Raw genomic sequence first — 21,094 nt, forward strand, 5'->3', positions numbered from 1 at the left:
AGGAGAGGTAGACTTGCGAATAAAACCACGTTCCAGATTCTCCTTGATATATTGGGACATTGCCAAGGTCTCTGGGCGAGAAAGGGGATAAGTTCGCCCCTTGGGTATAGGTTGATCGGGAAGCAAGGTGATGGAACAATCCCAGGGCCAATGGGGAGGTAATAACTCGGCCTCAGTTTTACTGAATACATCTTGGAAGTCAGTGTATGCAGCTGGAAGGCTAACTTCCGTAACCGTGGACTGAGCAACAACTTGGGAACCAGGAGGCAGAACACTAGGTAGACATCTATGATGACATTCTGTACCCCAACGAGTAACCTGAGCTCGATCCCAATCCATCTGCGGAGAGTGTCTTCATAGCCATGGAAGCCCCAAGATAATGGGATTGATGGATTTTGGCAACACCAACAACTGAATCATCTCGCTATGGAGGGCTCCTACTGTCGAAGTCAGTAAATTGGATAAAGTCATTTCAATTAAAGTCTAGCAAACTTGGTTGTCTTTGTTTGAAAAGATGCGTACGGTACGCATCGACGTACAAGGGCACGCTACGGCGTGAAAGGGCGTACGCATCCACTACACGTGGCAGCAACAGTAATTGGTCTTTTACCATACATTCGCACAAACACGCATACTTATAAAATAGTACACATTATTGGTAGTTGCAACACATAGTCAGTTATGTCGAAATATAGTAGTATTTATATGTTATATCAGAGTTACATGCATATTAGTGAAATACACAGAACGGGTTAAAGGAATAACATCATGAGTGGTATCATAATGAACCTTGTTACATATCCTACTGTTTGGTGCGCTCTGCGAGGGAATCGCAGAGTGCATACGCAAGTTATGAATGATAGGGAATTATGAACTACTTAAGGCTAAGGAATTCTGGCGGGAAGAGCAGAGCATACCCCCTGCAGAGATGACCCCCTCCTTTGGATTCCTTAGGATGAACCAGCCAATGATTGACGACCCCTTGGACATTCCTGAGACCCGGACCAATAGATGCAAGCCATACCATCTTCATTGTATTACTGTATTTGATTGTGTATATAAGCAGCAGCTTGTGATCCAGAGTGCAGACATCTTGTCCCCAGACTTCAGGATTGAATGACTGCACTGGATCCAGAGCGCCTGCGATAAGTAACGGCTGTATTTACTATTACTTCGCTTGAGCATATTATTATACTTATTTGCGAATAAATATTTGTGCTTTGGAAACACAAATCGAGGTTCGACAATCGTTATTGGTTAGCGACAATACGCACATAACACTACCATTAACCGAATAGGTGAGGTGATGAAGGAGATGGAGCCACTGCTGACACGGTTCCCATCCACTGCCGTTAATGATAATGATTGAGGCAAGGGGAGAGTTGGAATTTGAAGCCCAGCAATGAGAGTGGCAGAAATGAAGTTCCCGGAGGAGCCGGAATCCACAAAGGCCGTGGTGGAGAAGGGACCTCTAGGGGTGCTCAGGGTGACTGCCATAAGAAGCTCAGGGGTGTTTTTTGAGTAGGGAGCAACTGTGGATACTCCTAAACCGGCCTCCCTGCTAACGTTTAGGAGGACGGGTTTCCCGGTCTCTTAGGACAGACCTTGAGAACATGCCCGGAATCGCCAAAGTAAAGGCAGAGACGCTGCCTGAAGCGCCTCTCTCTTTCTTCTGGGGATAAACGGGAACGTCCTACTTGCATGGGTTCATCCATAGGCAAAACTGGGTTTTCAAATTGAGGAGCCAGACGAGGAACCACCCGCTTAGAGACAGGACGTTCCTGGGTGCGTTCTTGATAACGTAGGTCTACTTTAATACATAGCGCAATTAGGGTATCAAGATCAGAGGGAAGATCCCGAGAAATTAGTTCGTCCTTAATACGGTCGATTAGACCTTGCCAAAAAGTTGCGACCAGCGCCTCGTTGTTCCATTTCAGCTCAAGCCGGGTCGATAACATTCTGACAGCGAAGTACAAAAGGGAGATCCAAAAGGGGTAGTCAAGGCAATCCGGGTCACAATGGTCACAGGCAAACGGCAATAAACTGGAGGAAGGCGAGGGTCAGGAAACAGATAATCACAGGAACACTGGAACGCTGGAGGACAGGAAAGGACCTGAAACTCTGGCACAGGAGGTGGGGTCAGAGGGACTTAAATAGTGCTGCTAGCCAATGCCCTCAGCACTAGTAGTGCTGTCATAGCTCCAGCCCCGTAGCGCTAGTCATCCTTTAGCGCCGTAGCGCTATCTTCATGCAGCGTCCCGTTGCCTAGACGCTCTGTGCAAACGGGCGGGCGGCCGCCGAGCGGTGCCTGACAGAGGTTAGGTGCCCGACAGGAGCTATTGCTAAGATATACAGGAGGCGTATTGGAAATGATTGTTAAATCATATATGAAGGTGGATAGGTAGATGGTGTAGCAATGACATTAAAAGTTCCTGTTGATACAACTATTTACAAGATGTTATATCAATTTTACATCTCACATGTCCTATATAAAAGGAGATCTAATGCTTGTTTCTGCCCGGTTTCGACCCGGGGACCTTTCGCGTGTTAGGCAAATGTGATAACCACTACACTACAGAAACACCAGCTGCAAGCTTTGCTGACCTCTGCCACTGTAATAGAGAGGGATCCTTACTGACATTTAATGATCTGTATCTGGACTCAAATTGATAAAAGGATTTGATTATTTACACTGACTGTCTGAGGGTGTTATCCTACACACATCGAGGTATCCAGGGTCCCTATTTCCTAGTACTTCATTAGGGGTCCATCTTGGATGGTTGGTAACTTAGTAAAATCAGAATCCAGAGATAGTCCTTTCCGACCTTGTGTCTCATTATACCACATAGGTGTAGTATGATTGAATTCTGGTATAATTTCCTAAATTATGGGGTGCCGTTCATTCTGTGTGACATTCAGACATTTGTGTATGTGTCTCACAGTGATTAAAGTGGTTTCCTCACGCTGGGGAGAAAGACAGGGAATATTGTTGTTTTTCGTTTTCATAATTTTTTGATCTTTTCATTTGTTTTTTATTTCATTTAAGTTTTACTCTTTTATTATTCCGTTGTAGACCTAGTATAGTTACAAGATCAAACTTACTATTGATGTATTGGTGTTAAGGAAGATCTGATCTCAACCTGATCACCCATAGTTGAAACTACAGTCAATTAGCTATCTCCCATCACTATATGCGGAAGTGCACAGACACTTACACATTTTGAACACAGCACTCCCATTGAGTGACTAGGAGGGAAATAGCCATATGAATCAGTTCTTGCTCACTCATTGGAGCCTTTGGCTGTCAGTGCAAATTCTAAGTCGTCTCATAGCAATATGGCTGGTTTGACAACATAGAAAGACAGTGGTGAGGAAGTGTTGATTATGAGACTGACGTGCTACCTACTGTGCTAACGAGGCCGCTTCACTGTATGCACATAACGTTGAACAATGTTCTTCAATTCTATCTTCACTATTAACTAATTTATAAGAAGATGTTTTGTAATTCATAGTTATGTTTTGCTGCTGCTCTATGGTTATCTAATAAAATTAACCCCTTCCCGCTACAGGATGTAACGGTAATGTCTTGTTCAATTTTAGGCAGGGAGTTACGGCAAGTCACAGATCCCTGTGTCATGACCAATAACAATGATGAGTGGTTCCTGGCAGATAAATGGCTTCTGCACACCATTCAATAAAGAAGCTGGGATGCAATGGTCGCATCCCCTTTCTATGTCTCCCTGAAACCTCATTGACATCATCCCTGTGACTTGTTCCTGAAAGACATAGAGAGGTTAGGTGCCCTACAGGAGCTATTGCTAAGATATACAGGAGGCGTATGGAAATGATTGTTAAATCATATATGAAGGTGGATAGGTAGATGGTGTTGCAATAACATTAAAAGTTCCTGTTGATACAACTATTTACAAGATGTTATATCAATTTTACATCTCACATGTCCTATATAAAAGGAGATCTAACGCTTGTTTCTGCCCGGTTTCAAACCTGGGACCTTTCGCATGTTAGGTAAATGTGATAACCACTACACTACAGAAACACCAGCTGTGAGCTTTTGGTGACCTCTGCCACTGTAATAGAGAGGGATCCTTACTGACATTTAATGATCTGTATCTGGACTCAAATTGATAAAAGGATTTGATTATTTACACTGACTGTCTGAGGGTGTTATCCTACACACATCGAGCAATCCGGGGTCCCCATTTCCTAGTACTTCATTAGGTGTCCATCTTGGATGGTTGGTCACTTAGTAAAATCAGAATCCAGAGATAGTCCTTTCCCACCTTGTGTCTCATTATACCACATAGGTGTAGTATGATTGAATTCTGGTATAATTTCCTAAATTATGGGGTGCCGTTCATTCTGTGTGACATTCAGACATTTTTGTATGTGTCTCACAGTGATTAAAAGTGGCTTTCTCACGCTGGGGAGAAGGACAGGGAATATTGTCGTATTTCGTTTTTATAATTTTTTGATCTTTATATTTATTTTTTGTTTCATTTAAGTTTTACTCTTTTATTATTCCGTTGTAGACCTAGTATAGTTACAAGATCAAATTTACTATTGATGTATTGGTGTTAAGGAAGATCTGATCTCAACCTGAACACCCATAGTTGACACTACAGTCAACTAGCTATCTCCCATCACTATATGCGAAAGTGCACAGACACTTACACATTTTGAACACAGCACTCCCATTGAGTGACTAGGAGGGAAATAGCCATATGAATCAGTTCTTGCCCACTCATTGGAGCCTTTGGCTGTCAGTGCAACCTCTACGTCGTTTCATAGCAATATGGCTGGTTTGACAACATAGAAAGACAGTGGTGAGGAAGTGTTGATTATGAGACTGACGCGCTACCTACTGTGCTAACGAGGCCGCTTCACTGTATGCACATAACAATGAACTATGTTCTTCATTTCTATCTTCACTATTAACTAATTTATAAAAAGATGTTTTATAATTCATAGTTATGTTTTGCTGCTGCTCTATGGTTAACTAATAAAATTAACCCCTTCCCGCTACAGGAAGTAACGGTAATGTCTTGTTCAATTTTAGGCATGGAGTTACGGCAAGTCACAGATCCCTGTGTCATGACCAAGAACAATGATGAGTGGTTCCTGGCAGATAAATGGCTTCCGCACACCATTCAATAAAGAAGCTTGGATGCACTGGTCGCATCCCCTTTCTATGTCTCCCTGAAACCTCATTGACATCATCCCTGTGACTTGTTCCTGAAAGACATAGAGAGGTTAGGTGCCCGACAGGAGCTATTGCTAAGATATACAGGAGGCGTATGGAAATGATTGTTAAATCATATATGAAGGTGGATAGGTAGATGGTGTTGTAATGACATTAAAAGTTCCTGTTGATACAACTATTTACAAGATGTTATATCAATTTTACATCTCACATGTCCTATATAAAAGGAGATCTAACGCTTGTTTCTGCCCGGTTTTGAAACGGGGACCTTTCGCGTGTTAGGTAAATGTGATAACCACTACACTACAGAAACACCAGCTGTGAGCTTTGGTGACCTCTGCCACTGTAATAGAGAGGGATCCTTACTGACATTTAATGATCTGTATCTGGACTCAAATTGATAAAAGGATTTGATTATTTACACTGACTGTCTGAGGGTGTTATCCTACACACATCGAGGTATCCAGGGTCCCCATTTCCTAGTACTTCATTAGGGGTCCATCTTGGATGGTTGGTCACTTAGTAAAATCAGAATCCAGAGATAGTCCTTTCCCACCTTGTGTCTCATTATACCACATAGGTGTAGTATGATTGAATTCTAGTATAATTTCCTAAATTATGGGGTGCCGTTCATTCTGTGTGACATTCAGACATTTTTGTATGTGTCTCACAGTGATTAAAGTGGTTTCCTCACGCTGGGGAGAAGGACAGGGAATATTGTCGTATTTCGTTTTCATAATTTTTTGATCTTTTCATTTGTTTTTTGTTTCATTTAAGTTTTTCTCTTTTATTATTCCGTTGTAGACCTAGTATAGTTACAAGATCAAATTTACTATTGATGTATTGGTGTTAAGGAAGATCTGATCTCAACCTGAACACCCATAGTTGACACTACAGTCAACTAGCTATCTCCCATCACTATATGCGGAAGTGCACAGACACTTACACATTTTGAACACAGCACTCCCATTGAGTGACTAGGAGGGAAATAGCCATATGAATCAGTTCTTGCCCACTCATTGGAGCCTTTGGCTGTCAGTGCAACCTCTAAGTCGTCTCATAGCAATATGGCTGGTTTGACAACATAGAAAGACAGTGGTGAGGAAGTGTTGATTATGAGACTGACGCGCTACCTACTATGCTAACGAGGCCGCTTCACTGTATGCACATAACGTTGAACAATGTTCTTCAATTCTATCTTCACTATTAACTAATTTATAAGAAGATGTTTTGTAATTCATAGTTATGTTTTGCTGCTGCTCTATGGTTAACTAATAAAATTAACCCCTTCCCGCTACAGGATGTAACGGTAATGTCTTGTTCAATTTTAGGCAGGGAGTTACGGCAAGTCACAGATCCCTGTGTCATGACCAAGAACAATGATGAGTGGTTCCTAGCAGAAAAATGGCTTCCGCACACCATTCAATAAAGAAGCTGGGATGCAATGGTCGCATCCCCTTTCTATGTGTCCCTGAAACCTCATTGACATCATCCCTTTGACTTGTTCCTGAAAGACATAGAGAGGTAAGGTGCCCGACAGGAGCTATTGCTAAGATATACAGGAGGCGTATGGAAATGATTGTTAAATCATATATGAAGGTGGATAGGTAGATGGTGTTGCAATGACATTAAAAGTTCCTGTTGATACAACTATTTACAAGATGTTATATCAATTTTACATCTCACATGTCCTATATAAAACGAGATCTAACGCTTGTTTCTGCCCGGTTTCGAACTGGGGACATTTTGCGTGTTAGGCGAATGTGATAACCACTACACTACAGAAACACCAGCTGTGAGCTTTGTTGACCTCTGCCACTGTAATAGAGAGGGATCCTTACTGACATTTAATGATCTGTATCTGGACTCAAATTGATAAAAGGATTTGATTATTTACACTGACTGTCTGAGGGTGTTATCCTACACGCATTGAGGTATCCAGGGTCCCCATTTCCTAGTACTTCATTAGAGGTCCATCTTGGATGGTTGGTCACTTAGTAAAATCAGAATCCAGAGATAGTCCTTTCCCACCTTGTGTCTCATTATACCACATAGGTGTAGTATGATTAAATTCTGGTATAATTTCCTAAATTATGGGGTGCCGTTCATTCTGTGTGACATTCAGACATTTTTGTATGTGTCTCACAGTGATTAAAAGTGGCTTTCTCACGCTGGGGAGAAGGACAGGGAATATTGTCGTATTTCGTTTTTATAATTTTTTGATCTTTATATTTATTTTTTGTTTCATTTAAGTTTTACTCTTTTATTATTCCGTTGTAGACCTAGTATAGTTACAAGATCAAATTTACTATTGATGTATTGGTGTTAAGGAAGATCTGATCTCAACCTGAACACCCATAGTTGACACTACAGTCAACTAGCTATCTCCCATCACTATATGCGGAAGTGCACAGACACTTACACATTTTGAACACAGCACTCCCATTGAGTGACTAGGAGGGAAATAGCCATATGAATCAGTTCTTGCCCACTCATTGGAGCCTTTGGCTGTCAGTGCAACCTCTACGTCGTCTCATAGCAATATGGCTGGTTTGACAACATAGAAAGACAGTGGTGAGGAAGTGTTGATTATGAGACTGACGCGCTACCTACTGTGCTAACGAGGCCGCTTCACTGTATGCACATAACGTTGAACAATGTTCTTCAATTCTATCTTCACTATTAACTAATTTAAAAGAAGATGTTTTGTAATTCATAGTTATGTTTTGCTGCTGCTCTATGGTTAACTAATAAAATTAACCCCTTCCCGCTACAGGATGTAACAGTAATGTCTTGTTCAATTTTAGGCAGGGAGTTACGGCAAGTCACAGATCTCTGTGTCATGACCAAGAACAATGATGAGTGGTTCCTGGCAGATAAATGGCTTCCGCACACCATTCAATAAAGAAGCTGGGATGCAATGGTCGCATCCCCTTTCTATGTCTCCCTGAAACCTCATTGACATCATCCCTGTGACTTGTTCCTGAAAGACATAGAGAGGTTAGGTGCCCTACAGGAGCTATTGCTAAGATATACAGGAGGCGTATGGAAATGATTATTAAATCATATAAGAAGGTGGATAGGTAGATGATGTTGCAATGACATTAAAAGTTCCTGTTGATACAACTATTTACAAGATGTTATATCAATTTTACATCTCACATGTCCTATATAAAAGGAGATCTAACGCTTGTTTCTGCCCGGTTTTGAACCGGGGACGTTTCGCGTGTTAGGCAAATGTGATAACCACTACACTACAGAAACACCAGCTGTGAGCTTTGTTGACCTCTGCAACTGTAATAAAGAGGGATCCTTACTGACATTTAATGATCTGTATCTGGAATCAAATTGATAAAAGGATTTGATTATTTACACTGACTGTCTGAGGGTGTTATCCTACACACATGGAGGTTTCCAGGGTCCCCATTTCCTAGTACTTCATTAGGGGTCCATCTTGGATGGTTGGTCACTTAGTAAAAGCAGAATCAAGAGATAGTCCTTTCCCACCTTGTGTCTCATTATACCACATAGGTGTAGTATGATTGAATTCTGGTATAATTTCCTAAATTATGGGGTGTCGTTCATTCTGTGTGATATTCAGACATTTTTGTATGTGTCTCACAGTGATTAAAGTGGTTTCCTCATGCTGGGGAGAAGGACAGGGAATATTGTCGTATTTCGTTTTCATAATTTTTTGATCTTTTCATTTGTTTTTTGTTTCATTTAAGTTTTACTCTTTTATTATTCTGTTGTAGACCTAGTATAGTTACAAGATCAAATTTACTATTGATGAATTGGTGTTAAGGAAGATCTGATCTCAACCTGAACACCCATAGTTGACACTACAGACAACTAGCTATTTCCCATCACTATATGCGGAAGTGCACAGACACTTACACATTTTGAACACAGCACTCCCATTGAGTGACTAGGAGGGAAATAGAAATATGAATCAGTTCTTGCCCACTCATTGGAGCCTTTGGCTGTCAGTGCAACCTCTAAGTTGTCTCATAGCAATATGGCTGGTTTGACAACATAGAAAGACAGTGGTGAGGAAGTGTTGATTATGAGACTGACGCGCTAACTACTGTGCTAACGAGGCCGCTTCACTGTATGCACATAACGTTGAACAATGTTCTTCAATTCTATCTTCACTATTAACTTATTTATAAGAAGATGTTTTGTAATTCATAGTTATGTTTTGCTGCTGCTCTATGGTTAACTAATAAAATGAACCCCTTCCCGCTACAGGATGTAACGGTAATGTCTTGTTCAATTTTAGGAAGGGAGTTACGGCAAGTCACAGATCCCTGTGTCATGACCAAGAACAATGATGAGTGGTTCCTGGCAGATAAATGGCTTCCGCACACCATTCAATAAAGAAGCTGGGATACAATGGTCGCATCCCCTTTCTATGTCTCCCTGAAACCTCATTGACATCATCCCTGTGACTTGTTCCTGAAAGACATAGAGAGGTTAGGTGCCCGACAGGAGCTATTGCTAAGATATACAGGTGGCGTATGAAAATGATTGTTAAATCATATATGAAGGTGGATAGGTAGATGGTGTTGTAATGACATTAAAAGTTCCCGTTGATACAACTATTTACAAGATGTTATATCAATATACATCTCACATGTCCTATATAAAAGGAGATCTAATGCTTGTTTCTGCCCGGTTTTAAACCGGGGACCTTTCGCGTGTTAGGCGAATGTGATAACCACTACACTACAGAAACACCAGCTGTGAGCTTTGTTGACCTCTGCCACTGTAATAGAGAGGGATCCTTACTGACATTTAATGATCTGTATCTGGACTCAAATTGATAAAAGGTTTTGATTATTTACACTGACTGTCTGAGGGTGTTATCCTACACACATCGAGGTATCCAAGGTCCCCATTTCCTAGTACTTCATTAGTGGTCCATCTAGGAGGGTTGGTCACTTAGTAAAATCAGAATCCAGAGATAGTCCTTTCCCACCTTGTGTCTCATTATACCACATAGGTGTAGTATGATTGAATTCTGGTATAATTTCCTAAATTATGGGGTGCCGTTCATTCTGTGTGACATTCAGACATTTTTGTATGTGTCTCACAGTGATTAAAGTAGTTTCCTCATGCTGGGGAGATGGACAGGGAATATTGTCATATTTCGTTTTCATAATTTTTTGATCTTTTCATTTGTTTTTTGTTTCATTTAAGTTTTACTCTTTTATTATTCCGTTGTAGACCTAGTATAGTTACAAGATCGAATTTACTATTGATGTATTGGTGTTAAGGAAGATCTGATCTCAACCTGAACACCCATAATTGACACTACAGTCAACTAGCTATCTCCCATCACTATATGCGGAAGTGCACAGACACTTACACATTTTGAACACAGCACTCCCATTGAGTGACTAGGAGGGAAATAGCCATATGAATCAGTTCTTGCCCACTCATTGGAGCCTTTGGCTGTCAGTGCAACCTCTAAGTCATCTCATAGCAATATGGCTGGTTTGACAACATAGAAAGACAGTGGTGAGGAGGTGTTGATTATGAGACTGACGCGCTACCTACTGTGCTAACGAGGCCGCTTCACTGTATGCACATAACGTTGAACAATGTTCTTCAATTCTATCTTCACTATTAACTAATTTATAAGAAGATGTTTTATAATTCATAGTTATGTTTTGCTGCTGCTCTATGGTTAACTAATAAAATTAACCCCTTCCCGCTACAGGATGTAACGGTAATGTCTTGTTCAATTTTAGGCAGGGAGTTACAGCAAGTCACAGATCCCTGTGTCATGACCAAGAACAATGATGAGTGGTTCCTGGCAGATAAATGGCTTCCGCACACCATTCAATAAAGAAGCTGGGATGCAATGGTCGCATCCCCTTTCTATGTCTCCCTGAAACCTCATTGACATCATCCCTGTGACTTGTTCCTGAAAGACATAGAGAGGTTAGGTGCCCGACAGGAGCTATTGCTAAGATATACAGGAGGCATATGGAAATGATTGTTAAATCATATATGAAGGTGGATAGGTAGATGGTGTTGCAATGACATTAAAAGTTCCTGTTGATACAGCTATTTACAAGATGTTATATCAATTTTACATCTCACATGTCCTATATAAAAGGAGATCTAACGCTTGTTTCTGCCTGGTTTCGAACTGGGGACCTTTCGCGTGTTAGGAGAATGTGACAACCACTGCACTACAGAAACACCAGCTGTGAGCTTTGTTGACCTCTGCCACTGTAATAGAGAGGGATCCTTACTGACATTTAATGATCTGTATCTGGACTCAAATTGATAAAAGGTTTTGATTATTTACACTGACTGTCTGAGGGTGTTATCCTACACACATCGAGGTATCCAGGGTCCCCATTTCCTAGTACTTCATTAGGGGTCCATCTTGGATGGTTGGTCACTTAGTAAAATCAGAATCCAGAGATAGTCCTTTCCCACCTTGTGTCTCATTATACCACATAGGTGTAGTATGATTAAATTCTGGTATAATTTCCTAAATTATGGGGTGCCGTTCATTCTGTGTGACATTCAGACATTTTTGTATGTGTCTCACAGTGATTAAAGTGGTTTTCTCACGCTGGGGAGAAGGACAGGGAATATTGTCGTATTTCATTTTCATAATTTTTTGATCTTTTTATTTATTTTTTGTTTCATTTAAGTTTTACTCTTTTATTATTCCGTTGTAGACCTAGTATAGTTACAAGATCAAATTTACTATTGATGTATTGGTGTTTAGGAAAATCTGATCTCAACCTGAACACCCATATTTGACACTACAGTCAACTAGCTATCTCCCATCACTATATGCGGAAGTGCACAGACACTTACACATTTTGAACACAGCACTCCCATTGAGTGACTAGGAGGGAAATAGCCATATGAATCAGTTCTTGCCCACTCATTGGAGCCTTTGGCTGTCAGTGCAACCTCTACGTCGTCTCATAGCAATATGGCTGGTTTGACAACATAGAAAGACAGTGGTGAGGAAGTGTTGATTATGAGACTGACGCGCTACCTACTGTGCTAACGAGGCCGCTTCACTGTATGCACATAACGTTGAACAATGTTCTTCAATTCTATCTTCACTATTAACTAATTTATAAGAAGATGTTTTGTAATTCATAGTTATGTTTTGCTGCTGCTCTATGGTTAACTAATAAAATTAACCCCTTCCCGCTACAGGATGTAACGGTAATGTCTTGTTCAATTTTAGGCAGGGAGTTACGGCAAGTCACAGATCTCTGTGTCATGACCAAGAACAATGATGAGTGGTTCCTGGCAGATAAATGGCTTCCGCACACCATTCAATAAAGAAGCTGGGATGCAAAGGTCGCATCCCCTTTCTATGTCTCCCTGAAACCTCATTGACATCATCCCTGTGACTTGTTCTTGAAAGACATAGAGAGGTTAGGTGCCCTACAGGAGCTATTGCTAAGATATACAGGAGGCGTATGGAAATGATTGTTAAATCATATATGAAGGTGGATAGGTAGATGATGTTGCAATGACATTAAAAGTTCCTGTTGATACAACTATTTACAAGATGTTATATCAATTTTACATTTCACATGTCCTATATAAAAGGAGATCTAACGCTTGTTTCTGCCCGGTTTCGAAACAGGGACCTTTCGCGTGTTAGGCGAATGTGATAACCACTACACTACAGAAACACCAGCTGTGAGCTTTGTTGACCTCTGCCACTGTAATAGAGAGGGATCCTTACTGACATTTAATGATCTGTATCTGGACTCAAATTGATAAAAGGATTTGATTATTTACTAGAGATGGTCACTGACCCCCGTGTTTTGGTTTTGGATTCGGTTTTGGATCTGGATTACCGTCGTGTTTTGGTTTTGGTTTTGGTTTTGCAAAACCGCCATTGCGTGTTTTGGTTTTTGGTTTTGGTTTTGTTTGGTTTTGTTTTGCTATTTTTTGGGAAAATCCATGTTTTTGGGCCTAAATTAACCCAATTTAGTGCTCCAACTGTTTTAGAGACAAGTAATCTAATTGTTGAGGTAATAAATCATCCAAAAAAACAGTTTAATTCTTCGTTGGTAGGCCTATTCTACACACAAAACAGATTGTCTTCCTCTACCATCTATGCATATTGGCAATGCAGCCATCGTATTTGAATGTATATTACACCCTACACTTATAGTTAAATATGTAAAGAAATGGAAAAAGCCAGTTTGGTTTCTGTCTCTCAAGGCCCCCCTCCACTTGTATAAAATACCAAAAAATTCAGCCATTATAGACTGTACAATATTAATTGACATGGAGAAAGCCAGTTTGGTTTCTGTCTCTCAAGGCCCCCCTCCACTTGTATAAAATACCAAAAAATTCAGCCATTATAGACTGTACAATATTAATTGACATGGAGAAAGCCAGTTTGGTTTCTGTCTCTCTAGGCCCCCCTCCACTTGTATAAAATACTAAAAAATTCAGCCATTATAGACTGTACAATATTAATTGACATGGAGAAAGACAGTTTGGGGTCACTCTGTCTCTCTAGGCCCCCCTCCACTTGTATAAAATACCAAAAAATTCAGCCATTATAGACTGTACAATATTAATTGACATGGAAAAAGCCAGTTTGGTTTCTGTCTCTCTAGGCCCCCCTCCACTTGTATAAAATACCCAAAAATTCAGCCATTATAGACTGTACAATATTATGAAAAATGGACAAAGCCAGTTTAGGGTCACTCTGTCTATGACACCCTACCCTTAAGGATAAATTGCCCTAACAGCAGCCTTTCAAGATGGTATGTGATATGGAAATGCCACAAGTCCCTTTCCTCTTTGGGGGTAGATTGCACCCTACACTTACATAGAAAGTTTTAAAAAGATGTTATCAGCATCATCTTCAGCTTAATCCTCACCCTCATCAGTGTGTACGTCATCATCACAGACTATCAATTCATCGCCGCTTGAATCCGCCATTAGAGAACAGTCAGTGCTTGGATGTCTTGGATGGTGAAGGCCTTCCTCGTGGAAGATGTAGTTCATTTTTATAAACATCATTTTCTCCACATTTTTGGGAAGTAACCTTCTACGGCGATCACTGACTAAGTTCCCTGCTGTGCTGAACACTCGTTCAGAGTACACACTGGAGGGTGGGCAGCTTAGGTATTGCAATGCAAGTTTGTACATGGGTTTCCAAATGGCCTGCTTTTCTTCCCAGTAAGGAAAGGGACTGTCTGACATTTCCATATCAACTACCTCTTGAAAGTAATCCTCCACCATCCTTTGCATGTTTATACTCATATTGGATGGAGTTATGGGCAAAGTGACACATTTTTTTGAAAAATCCTTCAAACCAGCCCAGATGTTAAATTGTTCTGGTCTGCCCCCTGTGTCTTCCCTGCTTCTTTTTTGGAAATTTAATTTTTTACGAGCAACAGCTTGAGAAAGTGAAGGAGGACACGTCGTCAAGCCGAGGCCCAGTTCAGCGGCCAACTTGCTGAGCAATAGCTCCTTGCAAAAGTTCACATCTCGCTCATTTACAAGTAAAGACTCAATGTAGGTTTTAAACCTTGGATCAAGCACAGTGGCCAAAACGTACTGATCCGAGTTCAAGATCTTAATAACTCGAGGATCATTGTGAAGCGAATTAAGTACTTGATCGACAAGGCCAACATACTTTGCTGAATTGCTTGCTTTCAGCTCCTCCTTCATTTTCTCAAGCTGCTTTTCCAATAGTCTAATTAAAGGAATGACTTGGCTCAAACTAGCAGAGTCAGCACTGACCTCACATGTCACAACTTCAAATGGTTTCAGCACCTTGCACAACACTGAAAGGATTCCCCACTGTGCAAGAGTGAAATACATCCCCCCTCCTTTCCCAATGTCATGACTTGTGCAATATGCTTGGATGGCTTTGCTCTGTTCCTCCATCCTCTGAAGCATGTACAGGGTGGAATTCCACCGAGTTACCACCTCTTGCTTAAGTTGGTGGCAGGGCAAGTTAAACTGCTCTTGGAGCTGCTGTAATCTCCTACATGCTGTGGCTGAATGCCTGAAATGGCCTGAAATTTTACGGGCCACCGAAAGCATCTCCTGCACCTCACGGTTATTTCGTAGGAAGCTCTGCACCACCAAGTTGATGGTGTGAGCAAAACAGGGAATATGTTGGAAATCACCCAGCTGTAATGCTCGCACTATATTGTTGGCGTTATCTGAAATGACATACCCTGGGGAGAGTCCGAGTGGTATAAGCCATGCATCAATCACATCTCTCAGTTTGCGTAACAAATTGTCAGCCGTATGCCTGTTAGTGAAGCCGGTGATACAAAAAATGGCCTGCCTGTGACAAATGTTACGTAGTGGTGTACATGCTGCTGCTGTTCCTGCTGGTGAAGGTGAATGACCAACCCAGTGGGCTGTCACAGTCATATAGTCTTTGGTTTGGCCACTTCCACTTGTCCACATATCTGTGGTTAAGTGAACAGTGGGCAGAATGGCATTTTTCAGCGCAATCTCTACATTTTTACACACTTTTTGGTATAGTTGTGGAATAGCTTTACGGGAGAAATGGTGTCGCGATGGAATTCTGTAACGCGGACACAAAACCTCAATTAACTGTGAAAAACCAGCTGCGTTTATTGTGGAGATTGGACGCAGATCTAACACTAACATTGCAGCCATGGCGTCTGTGATTCGCTTGGCGACTGGGTGACTGCTGTCATATTTGCTTTCCCTCGCAAATGATTGTTTCACAGTTAATTGCTTAAATGTAGGACTGCTCATTTTATTCACCTGCCTCTGGGATGACGATTCACCCCCAGCAGCAGCAACAGCAGGACTAACGCTTTCTTGAGAGGAATCAATAATAGTGCCGGAGTCATCCAGCCTTAAGTGGGATGCCGGGCTAATTCCGAGCACTACTGAGGATATTGATGAGGATGGTGTGGTGGGTGTATTTTGTAGCCGTCGGTATGTCGGTGAGCGGAGGGTCTTAGCTGATGAGGGAGTGCTTGTATTCTTTTGGGAAGAACTTTCAGCTTTTCCCAACACTTTGCCATGAACTCTCGTTAAATGGCGTAACGTAGACGAGGTTCCAAGATGGTTAAGGTCCCTCCCTCGACTGACTGTGGCTTCACATACACTACAAATGGCTATACAATTGTTGTCTGGATTTGGGTAGAAATAATTCCACACATAAGAAGTGGATTTTTTTGTTTTATGCCCAGGCATGACAATGGCCTTTTTCTTGTCACGTGCCAGAACTGCTGCCACTGGTGCAGGACTTACACAAACAACCTCATCCTCACTCGGGCTATTAAGGCACACATCAGCAGAATGCTCACGATTAGACATCCCACTGTTGGATGGACTCTCCACAGGGATTGTTGTCATTTGTGAATCAGAGCAAATATTCTCCTGTAATGCCTCACTGTTATCTTGCAGCTCGGCTTTGACGCGTAACAGTAGTTGTGCACCAATTGTAGGCTGGGTAACTTTTTGGGATCTGCCACTAATAGCCAAAGGTGAAGGCCTCATTCTCTCTTTGCCACTGCGTGTGTAGAATGGCATGCTTGCAATTTTTTTTTTATCGTCACTTAACTTTTGCTCAGTTACACTTCTTTTTCGCTTCAATACAGTAAAAATTTTTTTGGTTTTTGTTTTTTGCACTAATTTGAAAACACTCTGTTGTTTGACATCGCCTTGACCAGATGACGTACTGGGAACACTAACATCAGGACTGGTGACAGAACCTGGTTGCTCATTTAGATCATATGTGGACTGCTTTGAATCCATTCTAAACGCAAACCACTGGGGAGTGCTAAAAATTATTTAGTAGATTCTGCTGACAGTTATGACTTTTGACAGCCAGAAATATTAATGCACAATTAGGGAGGACACCCCAAAAGCACTGAGGAGTGCTAAAAATTATTTAGTAGATTCTGCTAACAGTTATGACTTTTGACAGCCAGAAATATTAATGCACAATTAGGGAGGACACCCCAAAAGCACTGAGGAGTGCTAAAAATTATTTAGTAGATACTGCTGACAGATATGACTTTTGACAGCCAGAAATATTAATGCACAATTAGGGAGGACACCCCAAAAACACTGAGGAGTGCTAAAAATTATTTAGTAGATACTGCTGACAGATATGACTTTTGACAGCCAGAAATATTAATGCACAATTAGGGAGGACACCCCAAAAACACTGAGGAGTGCTAAAAATTATTTGGTAGATACTGCTGACAGAAATGACTTTTGACAGCCAGAAATATTAATGCACAATTAGGGAGGACACCCCAAAAGCACTGAGGAGTGCTAAAAATTATTTAGTAGATACTGCTGACAGATATGACTTTTGACAGCCAGAAATATTAATGCACAATTAGGGAGGACACCCCAAAAACACTGAGGAGTGCTAAAAATTATTTAGTAGATACTGCTGACAGATATGACTTTTGACAGCCAGAAATATTAATGCACAATTAGGGAGGACACCCCAAAAACACTGAGGAGTGCTAAAAATTATTTAGTAGATACTGCTGACAGAAATGACTTTTGACAGCCAGAAATATTAATGCACAATTAGGGAGGACACCCCAAAAGCACTGAGGAGTGCTAAAAATTATTTAGTAGATTCTGCTGACAGTTATGACTTTTGACAGCCAGAAATATTAATGCACAATTAGGGAGGACACCCCAAAAGCACTGAGGAGTGCTAAAAATTATTTAGTAGATACTGCTGACAGATATGACTTTTGACAGCCAGAAATATTAATGCACAATTAGGGAGGACACCCCAAAAACACTGAGGAGTGCTAAAAATTATTTAGTAGATACTGCTGACAGATATGACTTTTGACAGCCAGAAATATTAATGCACAATTAGGGAGGACACCCCAAAAACACTGAGGAGTGCTAAAAATTATTTAGTAGATACTGCTGACAGATATGACTTTTGACAGCCAGAAATATTAATGCACAATTAGGGAGGACACCCCAAAAACACTGAGGAGTGCTAAAAATTATTTGGTAGATACTGCTGACAGAAATGACTTTTGACAGCCAGAAATATTAATGCACAATTAGGGAGGACACCCCAAAAGCACTGAGGAGTGCTAAAAATTATTTAGTAGATACTGCTGACAGATATGACTTTTGACAGCCAGAAATATTAATGCACAATTAGGGAGGGCACCCCAAAAACACTGAGGAGTGCTAAAAATTATTTAGTAGATACTGCTGACAGATATGACTTTTGACAGCCAGAAATATTAATGCACAATTAGGGAGGACACCCCAAAAACACTGAGGAGTGCTAAAAATTATTTAGTAGATACTGCTGACAGATATGACTTTTGACAGCCAGAAATATTAATGCACAATTAGGGAGGACACCCCAAAAACACTGAGGAGTGCTAAAAATTATTTAGTAGATACTGCTGACAGATATGACTTTTGACAGCCAGAAATATTAATGCACAATTAGGGAGGACACCCCAAAAACACTGAGGAGTGCTAAAAATTATTTAGTAGATACTGCTGACAGATATGACTTTTGACAGCCAGAAATATTAATGCACAATTAGGGAGGACACCCAAAAAACACTGAGGAGTGCTAAAAATTATTTAGTAGATACTGCTGACAGATATGACTTTTGACAGCCAGAAATATTAATGCACAATTAGGGAGGACACCCCAAAAACACTGAGGAGTGCTAAAAATTATTTAGTAGATACTGCTGACTGATATGACTTTTGACAGCCAGAAATATTAATGCACAATTAGGGAGGACACCCCAAAAACACTGAGGAGTGCTAAAAATTATTTGGTAGATACTGCTGACAGAAATGACTTTTGACAGCCAGAAATATTAATGCACAATTAGGGAGGACACCCCAAAAGCACTGAGGAGTGCTAAAAATTATTTAGTAGATACTGCTGACAGATATGACTTTTGACAGCCAGAAATTTTAATGCACAATTAGGGAGGACACCCCAAAAACACTGAGGAGTGCTAAAAATTATTTAGTAGATACTGCTGACAGATATGACTTTTGACAGCCAGAAATATTAATGCACAATTAGGGAGGACACCCCAAAAACACTGAGGAGTGCTAAAATGTATTTAGTAGATACTGCTGACAGATATGACTTTTGACAGCCAGAAATATTAATGCACAATTAGGGAGGACACCCCAAAAGCACTGAGGAGTGCTAAAAATTATTTAGTAGATTCTGCTGACAGTTATGACTTTTGACAGCCAGAAATATTAATGCAGAATTAGGGAGGACACCCCAAAAGCACTGAGGAGTGCTACAAATTATTTAGTAGATACTGCTGACAGATATGACTTTTGACAGCCAGAAATATTAATGCACAATTAGGGAGGACACCCCAAAAACACTGAGGAGTGCTACAAATTATTTAGTAGATACTGCTGACAAATATGACTTTTGACAGCCAGAAATATTAATGCACAATTAGGGAGGACACCCCAAAAGCACTGAGGTGTGCTACAAATTATTTAGTAGATACTGCTGACAGATATGACTTTTGACAGCCAGAAATATTAATGCACAATTATGGGGGACACCCCAAAAGCGCTGGGGAGTGCCAAATATGAAGAAAAAATAATAAACCTCTATCCTCCTCTCTGCACTAGCGATTTTGGTTAGAGCAATTGCAAGAACAATATTGTATTCTCTGTCCCTGCTCTAATTAGCCTATGACTACACCCTGCTCTCTCCCTCTGTCAAATGGCGATGGATTGCTGTGGAGGCGTGTATTTATAAAGTTGAAGTATTGCGAGAACCGAGTCCCGAGATCCGACAACGTCACAATGACGTTCGGCCTCGATTTGGATTCGGAATGGGCGGGAGAGTACCGAGCTGCTCAGCTCGGTATTTGGATACCCAAAGTTCGGGTGGGTTCGGTTCTCGGAGAACCGGACCCGCCCATCTCTATTATTTACACTGACTGTCTGAGGGTGTTATCCTCCACACATCGAGGTATCCAGGGTCCCCATTTCCTAGTACTTCATTAGGAGTCCATCTTGGATGGTTGGTCACTTAGTAAAATCAGAATCTAGAGATAGTCCTTTCCCACCTTGTGTCTCATTATACCACATAGGTGTAGTATGATTGAATTCTGGTATAATTTCCTAAATTATGGGGTGCCGTTCATTCTGTGTGACATTCAGACATTTTTGTATTTGTCTCACAGTGATTGAAGTGGTTTCCTCACGCTGGGGAGAAAGACAGGGAATATTGTCGGATTTCGTTTTCATAATTTTTTGATCTTTTTATTTGTTTTTTGTTTCATTTAAGTTTTACTCTTTTATTATTCCGTTGTAGACCTAGTATAGTTACAAGATCAAATTTACTATTGATGTATTGGTGTTAAGGAAGATCTGATCTCAACCTGAACACCCATAGTTAACACTACAGTCAACTAGCTATCTCCCATCACTTTATGCGGAAGTGCACAGACACTTACACATTTTGAACACAGCACTCCCATTGAGTGACTAGGAGGGAAATAGCCATATGAATCAGTTCTTGCCCACTCATTGGAGCCTTTAGCTGTCAGTGCAACCTCTAAGTCGTCTCATAGCAATATGGCTGGTTTGACAAAATAGAAAGACAGTGGTGAGGAAGTGGTGATTATGAGACTGACGCGCTACCTACTGTGCTAACGAGGCCGCTTCACTGTATGCACATAACGTTGAACAATGTTCTTCAATTCTATCTTCACTATTAACTAATTTATAAGAAGATGTTTTGTAATTCATAGTTATGTTTTGCTGCTGCTCTATGGTTAACTAATAAAATTAACTCCTTCCCGCTACAGGATGTAACGGTAATGTCTTGTTAAATTTTAGGCAGGG

At 40.8% G+C, this 21,094-nt stretch overlaps 4 non-coding genes across 4 annotated transcripts; all 4 read right to left on the reverse strand.

Annotated features, from left to right (window-relative positions):
* Nucleotides 1–2,509: 2,509 nt before the first annotated feature.
* On the reverse strand, nt 2,510–2,582 carry TRNAV-AAC (transfer RNA valine (anticodon AAC)). The gene has a single exon. It is a non-coding gene; the product is annotated as a tRNA-Val (tRNA).
* A 5,830-nt stretch (nt 2,583–8,412) lies between these two features.
* TRNAV-AAC (transfer RNA valine (anticodon AAC)) lies at nt 8,413–8,485 on the reverse strand. The gene has a single exon. It is a non-coding gene; the product is annotated as a tRNA-Val (tRNA).
* A 1,401-nt stretch (nt 8,486–9,886) lies between these two features.
* On the reverse strand, nt 9,887–9,959 carry TRNAV-AAC (transfer RNA valine (anticodon AAC)). The gene has a single exon. It is a non-coding gene; the product is annotated as a tRNA-Val (tRNA).
* A 2,877-nt stretch (nt 9,960–12,836) lies between these two features.
* Nucleotides 12,837–12,909, reverse strand: TRNAV-AAC (transfer RNA valine (anticodon AAC)). The gene has a single exon. It is a non-coding gene; the product is annotated as a tRNA-Val (tRNA).
* Nucleotides 12,910–21,094: the final 8,185 nt, after the last annotated feature.

This window comes from Mixophyes fleayi (assembly GCF_038048845.1).
Source record: "Mixophyes fleayi isolate aMixFle1 chromosome 4 unlocalized genomic scaffold, aMixFle1.hap1 SUPER_4_unloc_3, whole genome shotgun sequence".
Taxonomy (NCBI): domain Eukaryota; kingdom Metazoa; phylum Chordata; class Amphibia; order Anura; family Limnodynastidae; genus Mixophyes; species Mixophyes fleayi.